We start from the raw sequence: 12433 nt of genomic DNA, 5'->3' as shown, positions 1-12433 counted from the left end.
GTGATACAGTACAATCTCTGCCAAAGCACACGCTCATTCTGCAGCTGATCCAGTTCTGAAGGTTAGGATTTCGTTGTTTTAAAAGGTGGATTTTTGCCTCCCTCCCGCCTCCCCTTCTTCACAATCTTACCTTCACATTATCTGACACAAGAAGAAAGATGACAGTCAGAGCTGCAGGAATTGAGGGTACTAGAAGCATTGCAAAAATCATAGATTCTAAGGCCAGAAGGGACCATTGTAATCATCTAGTCTGACCCCCTGTATAACAGGCCATAGAACTGCCCCAAAATAATGCCTAGAAAACAACTTTTAGGAAAAGGTTCAATCTTGATTTCAAAATTGTCAGCGGTGGAGAATCCACTGTGATCCTTGGTAAATTGTTCCAATGGTTAATTCTGCTCAGTTAGAAATGTACATCTTATTTCCTGGCTCAGTTTGTCTAGCTTCAGATGCCAGCCATTGGATCATGTTATACCTTCTCGCTAGATTGAAGAGTCCATTATTAAATATTTGTTCCCCATGTAGGTACTTATAGACTATAATTAAGTCATCCCTTAACCTTCTCTCTGTTAAGCTAAATAGATTGAGCTCGTGGAGTCTATCACTAGAAGGCAGGTTTTCTAATCCTTTAAGCATTCTCATGGCCCTTCTCTGAACCCTCTCCAATTTTTGAACATCCTTCTTGAATTGTGGACATGAGAACTGGACACAATATTCCAGCAGCAGTTGCACCAGTGCCAAATACAAAGGTAAAATAACCTCTCTACTCCTACTTGAGATTACCCTGTTATGCATCCAAAAGCCTTAGCTCTTTTGGCCACAGCGTTGCACTGATTATCCATCATGACCTCCAAATCTTTTTCAGAATCACTGCTTCCCATGATAGAGTCCCCCATCCTGTAAGTATGGCCTACGTTCTTTGTTCCTAGATGTATACATTTAAAATGCATGTTTGCTAGTGCCCAGTTTACCAAGTGATCCACATTGCTCTGTATCAGTGACCTGCCCTCTTAATTTTTTTACTACTTCCCCAATTTTCTGCAAACTTTATCAGTGATGATTATTTCTTCTGGGTCATTGATAAAAATGCTAGATAGTGTAGAGCTAAGAACTGACCCTCACTAAAAACCACACCCGCTCAATAAATATTCCCCACTTACAATTACGTATTGAGACTTATCAGTTAGCCAGCTTTCAATTCATTTAATATGTGTGTGTGTGTGTGTGTGTGTGTGTGTGTGTGTGTGTGAGTGACACTTCTTTGGTCTGTCCAGGGCTGTGGGCCACCGTATGACATCTTCCCACCTCAGTGAGAGAGACTTGCTGGTGCTAAGCTGTGTCTCATCTCCCTGATGCTCAGAGTCAGTCACCCAAACAAACTCCTTGCAGGTTAACATTTGTTGTATCCCAGCTTCCAAACACCTCAGCAGCATCCTCCTGTCATGTCCAGCCCCTGTCACTGGACACTCACTATACCCAAGGGAATAACATACACTGGGGTGGACAAACTTACTGACCCTTGAGCCGCGTACGACAATCTTCAGCAGTTTGAGAGCTGGGGCGCACCTGCCAGAGCTCAAGACTTCAGCCCTGTGGGAGGTGCCTGACAGGACTCAGGGCTTCAGCCCTGCTTCTGCTGAAGCCCCAAGCCCCAGCAGGCATGCCTTGTGGGGCTGAAGCTCAGAGACCCCCCCTCCCTGCTTGGCAGAAGCCCTACCCCACCACCCTGCTGCAAGGAAGAGGTCCCAAGCTCCTCTCCAGTTTGGTAGGTGGAGAATGTGGGGGGAAATGGGGTGGCTCCGCAAGCCACACTTCAACAGTAAAAGAGCCTCACAAGCCACAGTTTGGCCACCCCTGCTGTACACATACATGTGGAGTATCAGCTCCAATATAACACAGCACTAATCTATTTATAGTGAAAACAAATATAAATTTATTAAAGGCTAATATTTAAGAGATAGTTAGCAAGGATAATAAGAGCAATAGGTTACAAATAAATACAAAAGTATAATGCTTTATGGAGACTAAAACAGAATTTAACAAGCTAACTTTGTCTAAAGCAATTTTTCACCTAAGTCCTTTCTTGCTGTGTTTCAACCAAGATTGGTTGAGATCTTGTTTTTGTGTGCATAACCTCACCACCTGGTTATCTCCTCAGGCGCCGGATAAAAGAGGAGTCCTAGTGCCATCCTCTTATACCCCAAAGTCAATTGTGTCAATCCCCAGTCAGGATGACTCCATGTAATTTCCTTCCTGGTGTACGGCCTCAAAGGAGTCTCCCGTACTCCTGTTTGTTTCACATCAACCTGTTTTTTTGGTTGATTTTGACATGTAAATGGGGCTTCCTTTGTGTTTGGCTTCACAATGCTTATTTTACATGGGAGACCTACATGGATAGATGATTCTACATCCCTTTGTCTGGCAAAACCTGCTTGTCAAGCTTGCCTGGGACCCAGATTCTAAACATATTTTCAGTACATACATGCAACTTCTTAAGTATCATCCATACATCACACAATAATTAGGAGGATCAGTATGCTGTAAGCTTCTATTAGACACCTCACCTCACCTCACGCAAACCTTTTTGGGTAAATACTATGTAAATAGTATGACAAGGTAGGTGAGGTAATATATTTTATTGGACCAAACTCTGTTGGTGAGAGAGACAAGATATTACCTCCCCCATCTTGTCTCTCTAATATCCTGGGACCAACACGGCTACAATTACACCACATGCATGAAAGTAGTGTATTAGGTGTAATGAGTTTGTCCAGCTTGATAGGAGTTGCTGTTATAGAACAATGAACTCTTTGGCATTTAGGGGTTCTTAGGGTCCCAGTGTGCCATGTTAATTTTATATCATTCTAGTTTTTTAATCAAAATTTCATGCAGTACCCACTCAATCACCTTATAGAATTATCAAACCTGTAATCTCCTTAAAAAAGATAATCAATTAGTTTGACAGGATCTAATTTTCCATAAGTCCATTATTATATTACCCTCCTTTAATTCTTTATTAATCAAGTCCCATCTCAGCTGCTCCATTATCTTGCATGGGTTCGACCTATAATTATCCAGGGCATCCAGTTTATCCTTTTAAAATATTGGCACAACGTTAGTTTTCTTCCAGTCTGTGGGGGAGGAGGGTCATAAAATCAGACAAGTAAACTGTGCCTCAGTTTCCCCACCTATAATATGGAGATGAGTTGAAAGGCTTGATTTCTAAACTATTACAAAGTGCTTTGTATTCCTCAGCTGGACAGCACTATAGAAGAGCAAAGTATTGTCACGGTGGTTGCCAATGAAAAGTCAGTGGAGAAGCAGGAGTTCACTACCTCTGAAAATGAGGTGATTTAAAACATACAGTAAGTTTGTGGCAAGGCCAGGACTAGAACCCACATCTCCTGTCCCAGAGTCTTGTGCTTTAACCATCAGACAAAGCTTCCTCTCCAACTCATTTTAGCCATTTCACACTACAGTTGTTTAAAGAATATGATCAACCATGTCAGTAGAGTAAAAAGTGAAAAATATACTAGATGGCAAACTATTACCAAAATATATCTGTCCATTTACTAAAAATACAGATCTTTCTGAATTTTCACTGCCACGTTCTCTGTGTCCTTTTAATTTTGTCATCAGTGAACCTAACATCTTCAAAGTATTGCTGGCGTCTAGGCTACATTTACAGTGGCAGTGTCTAAGGCTTTGTCTACACTGGTACTTTTGTTGGCAAAACTGTTGTTGGTCACACCCCCGACTGACATAAGTTACACTGACAAAAGCACTGGTGTGGACAGCACTATGTCAGTGGGAGATGCTTTCTTGCCGACATAGCTACCGCCGCTTGTTGAGGGTGATTTAATTATACTGGCAGGAGAGCCTTACTCATTTCCAGCTGCTACAAAGGCACAGCTCTCCAGACACTATTTTAAAAATTTACCCTCTCATTTTCAGCAGTTTTGAGTACACAGATAGCAATGTAACTGAGAGGTGAAATTGGCCCTAAAATTTCACTGACAAACAGGTTTCACCAGGGAAACTGAGAGGAGTCTGTCCCAGGTTTCAAACAGCGACCTCAAAGTGCACACCAGTTTGAGAAATTCTCTCTCAAAGTAACTTAGATTTTGTGCTTATCACATTTCTGATGCTTTCAAGCTTTATCCCAAATCCTTGCTTCTTTTTACTTAAGTGTTGTCATACTGGATTTTGACAAAGGCTTTGCTGAAACCCTAGTGCACTATATCATAGTTAATGATTTTGTCACCTATCATCTAGTAAGTTCATGGTGGGAGGGTGTGATGGGGTGGGACTCACCATACTAGCACCTCCTGCTGGTCACCTTGCAGATCAGCTCCATAGGTTGGTACGCCAACGCTTGGTGGTGTCTCGCCTGTCATCACTTTTACTCCTGGACCGATGTTGCTCCAAGGACCACAGTGTCCTCTTCAGGACACAGCCCTCCTGCTGTTCCATACTCTGTGCTTCCAGGGGACAGTACCATAGTCTGACAGTCCAGCCACTTCCTCAGCGGTGAGAGGGGGGCAGCCAGGCCTGCCCACTACTCTGGGTCCCAGCCCAGGGACCCTGTAGATGGCAGCCATGTGCTGCGTCCCCTCCAACCTCTCAGTCTACTTCCCTGGGCTGCTTTCCCACTGCCCCAGCACCTTCTCTGCCCTTATCTCAGGGCCTCAGCATGTCTTAGCCGTCAGCCAGGAGCTCACTCTCATTCCCTTGATCCTGTCCAGCACTGCTCTGTCCAAGGTGCTAGCTATCCTCCTTCTGCAATGCAACCAGTTATCCCTCCTTGAGCTCCAGGGAGCAACTGCCTCTGCTCTGCCCTGCAGCTCTTCTTATATGGCCCTGCCCTGCCCTGATTGGCTGTTTCTTGCAGCCCCCTCTCCTATTGGCTGCTTTCTGCCCAGCCTCCCCAGGGCTCCATTAACCCCTTGCTGGCCAGTGTGGAGCAGAAGCCCCATCATAGAGGGACATAAGACAAACATTAGCCATGCCAGAACCCTTTTCCTATGCTGGCTATCTCTTTCTAGTGGCTGGTTATATAGATGGTCGAATGACTAGTGCTAATGTGGACACGAGAACGAATGGATATAAACTGGCCGTGGGGAAATTTAGGCTTGAAATTAGACGAAGGTTTCTAACCGTCAGAGGGGTGAAATTTTGGAACAGCCTTCCGAGGGAAACGGTGGGGGCGAAAGACCTCTCTGGCTTCAAGATTAGGCTAGATAAGTTTATGGAGGGAATGGTTTGATGGGATTACGTGATTCTAATCAATTAGGCAATAACGGCCATCACTGGTAAAATGAGGGTCTGGCTAGAGAATCTTGCCTGTATGCTCGGGGTTCTGCTGATCGCCATATTTGGGGTCGGGAAGGAATTTTCCTCCAGGGTAGATTGGCAGTGGCCCTGGAGGTTTTTCGCCTTCCTCCACAGCATAGGGCAGGGGTCGCAAGCTGGAAGATTCTCTGCGACTTGAAGTCTTTAGATCACGATCTGGAGACTTCAACAGCAGAGTTAAGGGAAAGTGGGGGGGTCAGCTTTTGTGGCCTGCATCATGCGGGGGGTCAGACTAGATGACCATATTGGTCCCTTCTGACCTTAAAGTCTATGAGTCTATGAGTCTATGAGACTACTCTTCTCACATGTCAGCCAGAATTATTTCCATTAGTTTACAGTAAAGTGGAAGCGCTGCATACTCAGAGGCATACAGATTCCTAGATAGTTACCATTATATATTGGTCATGCTTGCCTGCAAAAAGTTTCCTGAAATCTCAATTTCACCTAGCCAAGTCTCCAGAGTGTTTGTCTTTGACTTGTTATATTCCTCTCTCATCTCTTTATTACCTTAAGGTAAATCCATCTGCTCTTCACAATTTATGGGTTTTGAGCCTCCTTCACTTCTTGATAGCTCTGCCTCTCACGCTGGCTATACTCTGAGATGCTGGCTACTCATAACCAGTGTCAGACAGCACATTGTTAATGTCCTTCCTTGTAAATCTATTCAGAATGTTTTCATTTAGCATTACAGCTGAGTTTTTTCCTTCAATTATCCTCTTAATTTCCCACTGCATTCTGTCATGCCCCTGAGGGGGGGAGGATTTGCTTTATAACCATTTCAAATGAGTTCCTGGAAAATGGTCACCCATTTCAGTATACTAGTAAAAAAAATAGAGAGAGAGAGAGGGAAATATATAGTATTTTCTCTCTAGAAAGTGGTCATTTTCTCTCTCTCAATCCATTCTTGTCCTCTGTGTACAACATTGATTTCTTGCTTTTGGTACTAAAACCTGTGTGTGGTACAAGTGAAAGAGATACGGAGCCAAATTCATCCCAGGCATGTCTTCCCTGATTTACCTGGAATTAAATGTAGGATGAGTTTGTCCCAATACATTTAGTAAGACTGTATTCCTTCCATAACAACATCCTTGACGACAAAAGTACAGTATCAAACATAAAATGTGTTGTTTGATGGTAGATTTACAGAGATTCATAACATAACGTGGAAGACTATTTTCTTTTTCACAAATTCTAATTCCCAGAACACCATCAATAGTTCTGATTCACAAACAACTGTGATTATTTGCAAATAATTAGACAAGGAATAAGATGGCCCCACCTATCATAATTAATCAAACTCTGCATTTTATTCACAAAATATTCACAAATTAGTTTTGTTTTTTAATTATTCAACCAACACTCATATACAGCAGGTCATACTTTTGGTGGGCTCCTGTCACAAATTTCTGGTTCATGATTCTCATCAGAAAAGAGGTATGGGCAGAGGCGACAAATAGGGGGGATACACATGGGATCATGTTTTCCCCCCCCCCAGATTTCTGGCTTCCATTTGGCCCTGATCCCTGAAGTGCTGATGCAGCAGGGCAGAGCCCACCCAGTTCCCCGCCGCCTCTAGGTGCAGCGGGCTGGGTGGGCTCAGTCTCACTTGACTCCTGACAACTCAGCACCTAACCCTCTCTGCGTTTTCCACCAGGTCTCAAAACAGATGGTCTAACAGGACTGCAGTCCCCACTGAGCTCCCCTCCTCCACCCTCCATGGGCCTGCGTCTCTTCCACTGCTGCTCCCAGGCTCGCACCTGTGGGCAAAACAGCTTCCAACTACAGCCTGGCCCACCTTCCCCAGCCAACACACTGGCCAGACACCCCACGGGACGGGGCTTCTCACCTGTGAATGACTCTGCTCTGGCTGCCAGCAAAAGTCCAGCCAAAGTTAGCAGGCAAGTTTCAACTTTCCCCATGTCTCCTATCCCGCCCCCCCAGAGGCAATGCATGGGGCAGTCACACGCCCCGCCACCTTTAAATTGTGCCCACCCCCCACCATCTAGAGGTACGTGTTGTCTCTGGGTATGGGATAGAGAAACAGACCTCTCTAGATGATTAAGGCCCTGTTCCATAGCCCACTAAAATCAAAATGAGTCTTTCCATTGCTTTCAATGGGCTTTAGAAAAAGGACTAAAATGTGGTTTTAACAAAAGTCCCATCCACTCCTCCCAAGCCAGAAGAATGCTGGACACAGCGTAATTCCTCAAGTATGTGTGTTTAATAAAGGGTGGGGAAAACAGGTGGATCCCCATTACTGGGATGCAGAGGGCTCCATAGGAAAAAAATTAAGGAGATAACCAACATTTCTGCAGTAATAAATTGTGATGGTGTAAAGGGTGTGCCATTTACATGACAATAAGTGTGTATCTACAGGCTGGGAATGTGGTGTTGGAGTGATATTGCATCTGTGTCTATAATGTATTAAATCCAAAGCATGCAGATTATGCAGAAAAGTCTTAAGAAACTGAACATTTAGAATGTATTTGAAATATGTAAGCATCTAGACATTATGCCTACAAATCCTTTACAGATGAAAAGTTAAGGCAAGGATTCTCTCTCTCCCTGGGTATGTCTATACTGCAAATGAAAAGTATGATGGTACCATGGGTGGGCACACTCGTATTATGTTTAATGTAGCTAGCACGGGTAACAATAGCAGTGTAGATGGGGTGACTCAGACTTCAGCACAGGCAAGCAACTGGAGTACAAGCCTTCCAGGGACCCTGGGTATGTACTCAACAGTGTAGATATGGTGGCATGGGCTTCAGCATGGGCTACCAACTAGAGTAGTTACCTGAGTGCCCATGGCCCCTGGATGGCTTGTACTCCAGTTGCTAGCCAGTGCTGAAGTCTTATGCTACCATGTCTACCCCACTATTGTCCCCTCACTGGATAAAAGCTAACACGGGTATGCCCATCCATGCTTCACTTGCAGTGTGAAAGGTGAGATTCCCAGCATGGGTAGACAGACACCCACTAACTCTGCTTGAACTATCACCTAAAAATAGCAGTGTCGCTGTGCCAGTACAAGCAGAGGCTCGGAGTAACCACCGAAGGAAGTACCCTGTGAGTAGGGCAGGATTGTACCCAGGTTTCTAGCCCATGCTGCCACAGCTATATTGCTATTATGAGCATGCTAGCTTGAGTAGTGCATGTATGTTTGTGCTGGGAATCAGACCTCTCAGCTGTTGTTGTCACACACACACACACACACCCATTATGATATTTCAAGATTGACCAGGTTTGGCTGTGATTTAAATCTGAACTTGTCCATTTATGCTCATTTTTAGACTGATGAATTACAATTTGCTTTGGCCAGTTTCTCAACTGGGTGTAAATTGACACAGCTCCATTGTAGTCGCTGGAGCTAGGATGATTTACACCAGCCAAAGATTTGCTTTCCTAAGGAAACGGTAACTCTCCCTTCTCTATAGCTGTCAAATGAAATGATGATCCGCACAGCTGCACTGGTATTGGGGTGTGTGACACTGAAGCAGCTAAAGTTCTGCTACTGACCTCTGCAAGCTCAGCCAAATTTCTGCCCATGCTCCAGGAATGGGCTCCCTGGAGCCATAAATCCAGTGTCCCTGTTCAGTCCATGAACACTTTTCACAAAGTGATCATTCTATATCTGACCTATCAATCCTCGTCCTCAAAGGAAACCTGCACAACACTTTCAAAAGATGAGCCTGGGAGTTTAAATTCATTACTCTGCTAGACACTAAAAATCATAGACTGAACAGAGGCACTGGAATTATGGCTTATTACAACAATCTGTAACCCACTAACCTCCTCTTTTTGTCCATGACTGCAGAGGTGTTAACTAGCCATTCTACCTTGAAGGGTCCCTTAGAATATGTGCTAACTACTTATGCTAAACAATCTGTTCCACCTTGCATTTAGCTGTGAGACTCGGAGTACCTTTCCCAGACCTGAAGAAGAGCTCTGTGAGGCTCCAAAGCTCGTCTCACTCACCAACAGAAGTTGGTCCCGTAAAAGATATTACCTCCCCTGCCTCGTCTCTCTTTGTCTGGTTAACTTGGCTTATTTGACAGCTTTCAGGTGTAGTGGAGTTGGCTGGAAAGCCTCTGGTCACTGCAGTACCGAATAATATATTGAAATTATGCCATCTCATTTTAAATCTCAGCTGAAAACAGCTGTTCATTCTTGCCCACACCTTGCAATGTCTGTCTCCTTCTGCTGTTATTTAACTCTGTAACTGTATTACTTAACTTTGTGAAGCATTTTGAGATACAGTTGATCTGGAAGATGCTAAGTGTAAAAGAAAATTGTATTGTATTCTTAAATCAGACTTCACGGATTGCTGTGAAAAGCTTCTCAGAATTCTCCGCTGATGCCTCCTTAGGGTCACTCTTTACACATCTATTCCACAACATGACACTGAAGGAATTTTAGGTTTCAATTCTGTCCATTTTCCCAACCTGGCAGTTGCTGGAAATCTTTCCTATCAAAGGATACAGGACAGTTTGTCATCTCTGTAATGACTCTTTTTAAAAGGTATAGCAAGTGCAAGAAGTAGCTACGTGTACCTTTTCTGCATCAGTGCATCTTTCCAATTAAGCAAGAGTCCAATTGCTGCAGGCTCTACCAGTCAGATAATGGACTGCAGCGAGATGTGTCCCCAGTTGAATGGTGCACAAGGAAGAAACTAACGCTGGTAGAAAATTACATGAAAAAAGTAAAGTAAAATAAAATAGAACTATTGCATTACAACAACATAATGTACTTTTACCATTTGAGAAATGTGTTAATTTTTTCAATACCTAATAGGATAGATTCATATGTGGCTTGTATAGTCTATTAAAATTTAATAGAAAATGATAGATTTGTAAAGGCTTGTTTTTTTTTAATTAAACTAGAGAATTTAATAGAAAATTAGATCCCTACTATAGAATTGTATAGAATGCTTTTCAAAAAAATGGTAGAGAAAAGATTTGTTTAATTCTATAGATTTACAAAGTAATTTGTATAGAACCCTATTGGTTTAACACCTATTAACTTTTGTAGGACTTTTACATAAGGGGAGTTCAACACAAGTCAGTTTGGCCCAATATTACAGACAATGTGGCCAATTAGATGGACACTGGATTGGGAATCAGGGAAACTGAGCTCTGTTCCCAGTTTGGCCACTGACCTCTGAGTAACCTTGGGCAAGTCACTTCATTTCTCTTTGACTTTGTTTCCTATCCCACCCTTCATCTTCTTTGCCTATTTAGATTGTAAGATCCTTAGGGCAGTAATTGTCTCTTACTATGTATATATGCAGCACCTAGTACAGTGGGGCCCTGATCTTGGTTGGGGCTACTACGTATGACTATAACACAAGTAATAATTTTCTGGTGGGGAGAGGAATGGATCAGTTGTGAAAGGAAGGTACTAATACTGGCTGACTCCCATTTCCTTCAAAAACATACCTGCACAGACGTGAGAATTTGGTCAGTCAGGCATAGTGTAAGGAGGCACTTCCCATACATAGCTCAGCAAATGAATCTCAGTCCTGCCCTGCAATAATCCTGCCATCCCAGTCTTGACCCTTTCCAGAGCAAAGACCAGCCCTAGTATAGAATATTGAACTGTTCAGGGGTTTGGTGTCTTGCACTTTCAACAACTGAACACTTAGGGACCGAACTGCTCTTCTCCTGTGACCCGAGCCAGACTTTTTTAATGAAGAAAAAGGGCTGGTTAATTTTAAGCTGAAAAGGAAAGAATCTGGGTTTTTACTATCAGATACAATGCTTGCTGACTGTCTGCCATGATCAGTAGCTTCTCTGATACGCAAGTAGGCACAGGTTTCAGGGTAAGGAGCAAAGAGTTTTACTTAGCCTTTCTCTGGGGGAAGAAAAAAATGCAAATGAATGAGTCATGGCTCCAATTAACATGAAGTGCACTCTAATGGCCCGCTTCATTCTATTTGATTCATCATTTAAAGATACGTGCACTTCTCCAGCATGAATAAGTAGGGATTCATTGCTACATATATTTAACTCCTGGTATTCCAATGGTTATTTGCCACATTAACCCACTTTAAAGCCTTTAAGGCACATGCTGCTGTAGGGTCTGCAGATACACTGGTTACACTGCTCTACAGCCAAAATGCTTCTGAAATAAATGTAGTCAAACTTTACTAATTCTGGGTCACTGAGAACGAAAATGATGCTTAAAATTGTTGATTGGCTCTAGTTTTCAAGATATGCTATTGGGTCAGTATATACGACCCTTGACTTGGGAATGGCGGAGGATAAGTGAGTTATAAAGGGAAGGGATCTCAATTTAAACCAGAAATGACTAAAATACATCTTTAACTGGATCTATGAATAAATCTATGACTGGGTTTGGACAGTACTTGCTTTTTAGGCAAAACAATGAATGACGCAATCTGAAGCTGGTATTGCGTCATACATGATATGAATTGCATCATGTTATTCCTAGAAGTCATGGATGATGCAACCATAACGAAACTTACATCACTCTGCTGAACAAATTGCCTTATATCAGCTCTAGAAATCATACAGTGTTCGTGCTCTCTTATTTGTCAGTGTTTGATTTTGCAAAGGGACACATTTCTGTTTAGCCAAAGTGAGCAGAGATGCCTCGTACTTGTGTGAACAGTGCAGATAACTTCTGCTATGTTTGTGGTGAAGTGACTTTTGCATCACAAAAGCGCAGTAGAACCACTATGGTTAAGAAAGCCTATCATCTTTATTTTGGCTGCAAAATTGGAGATCAGGACAAGAGGTGGGCCCCACACATATGCTGCAACACTTGTGCAACAAATCTTCGCCAGTGGTTGAACAGGAAAAGGAAATCTATGCCTTTTGCAGTGCCAATGATTTGGAGAGAGCCAACAGATCATACCAGCAATTGTTACTTCTGCATGGTGCCTCCAGTTGGGAAAGGTGTGTCAAAGAAGAAAAAGTGGACTGTGCATTATCCAAACATTCCATCAGCTATACGCCCAGTACCCCACGGAGAAGGACTGCCGGTTCCTGATGCACCAGAATCATTCTCACTTGAGTCAGACGAGGAAGAGGAAGAGGATGAAACTTCTGGTCCTGAA

The sequence above is a fragment of the Terrapene carolina genome, unplaced genomic scaffold, assembly GCF_002925995.2.
Source record: "Terrapene carolina triunguis isolate 2854851 unplaced genomic scaffold, T_m_triunguis-2.0 Scaffold84, whole genome shotgun sequence".
Classification (NCBI taxonomy): domain Eukaryota; kingdom Metazoa; phylum Chordata; order Testudines; family Emydidae; genus Terrapene; species Terrapene triunguis.
Note: the sequence above shows the minus strand (reverse complement) of the source record.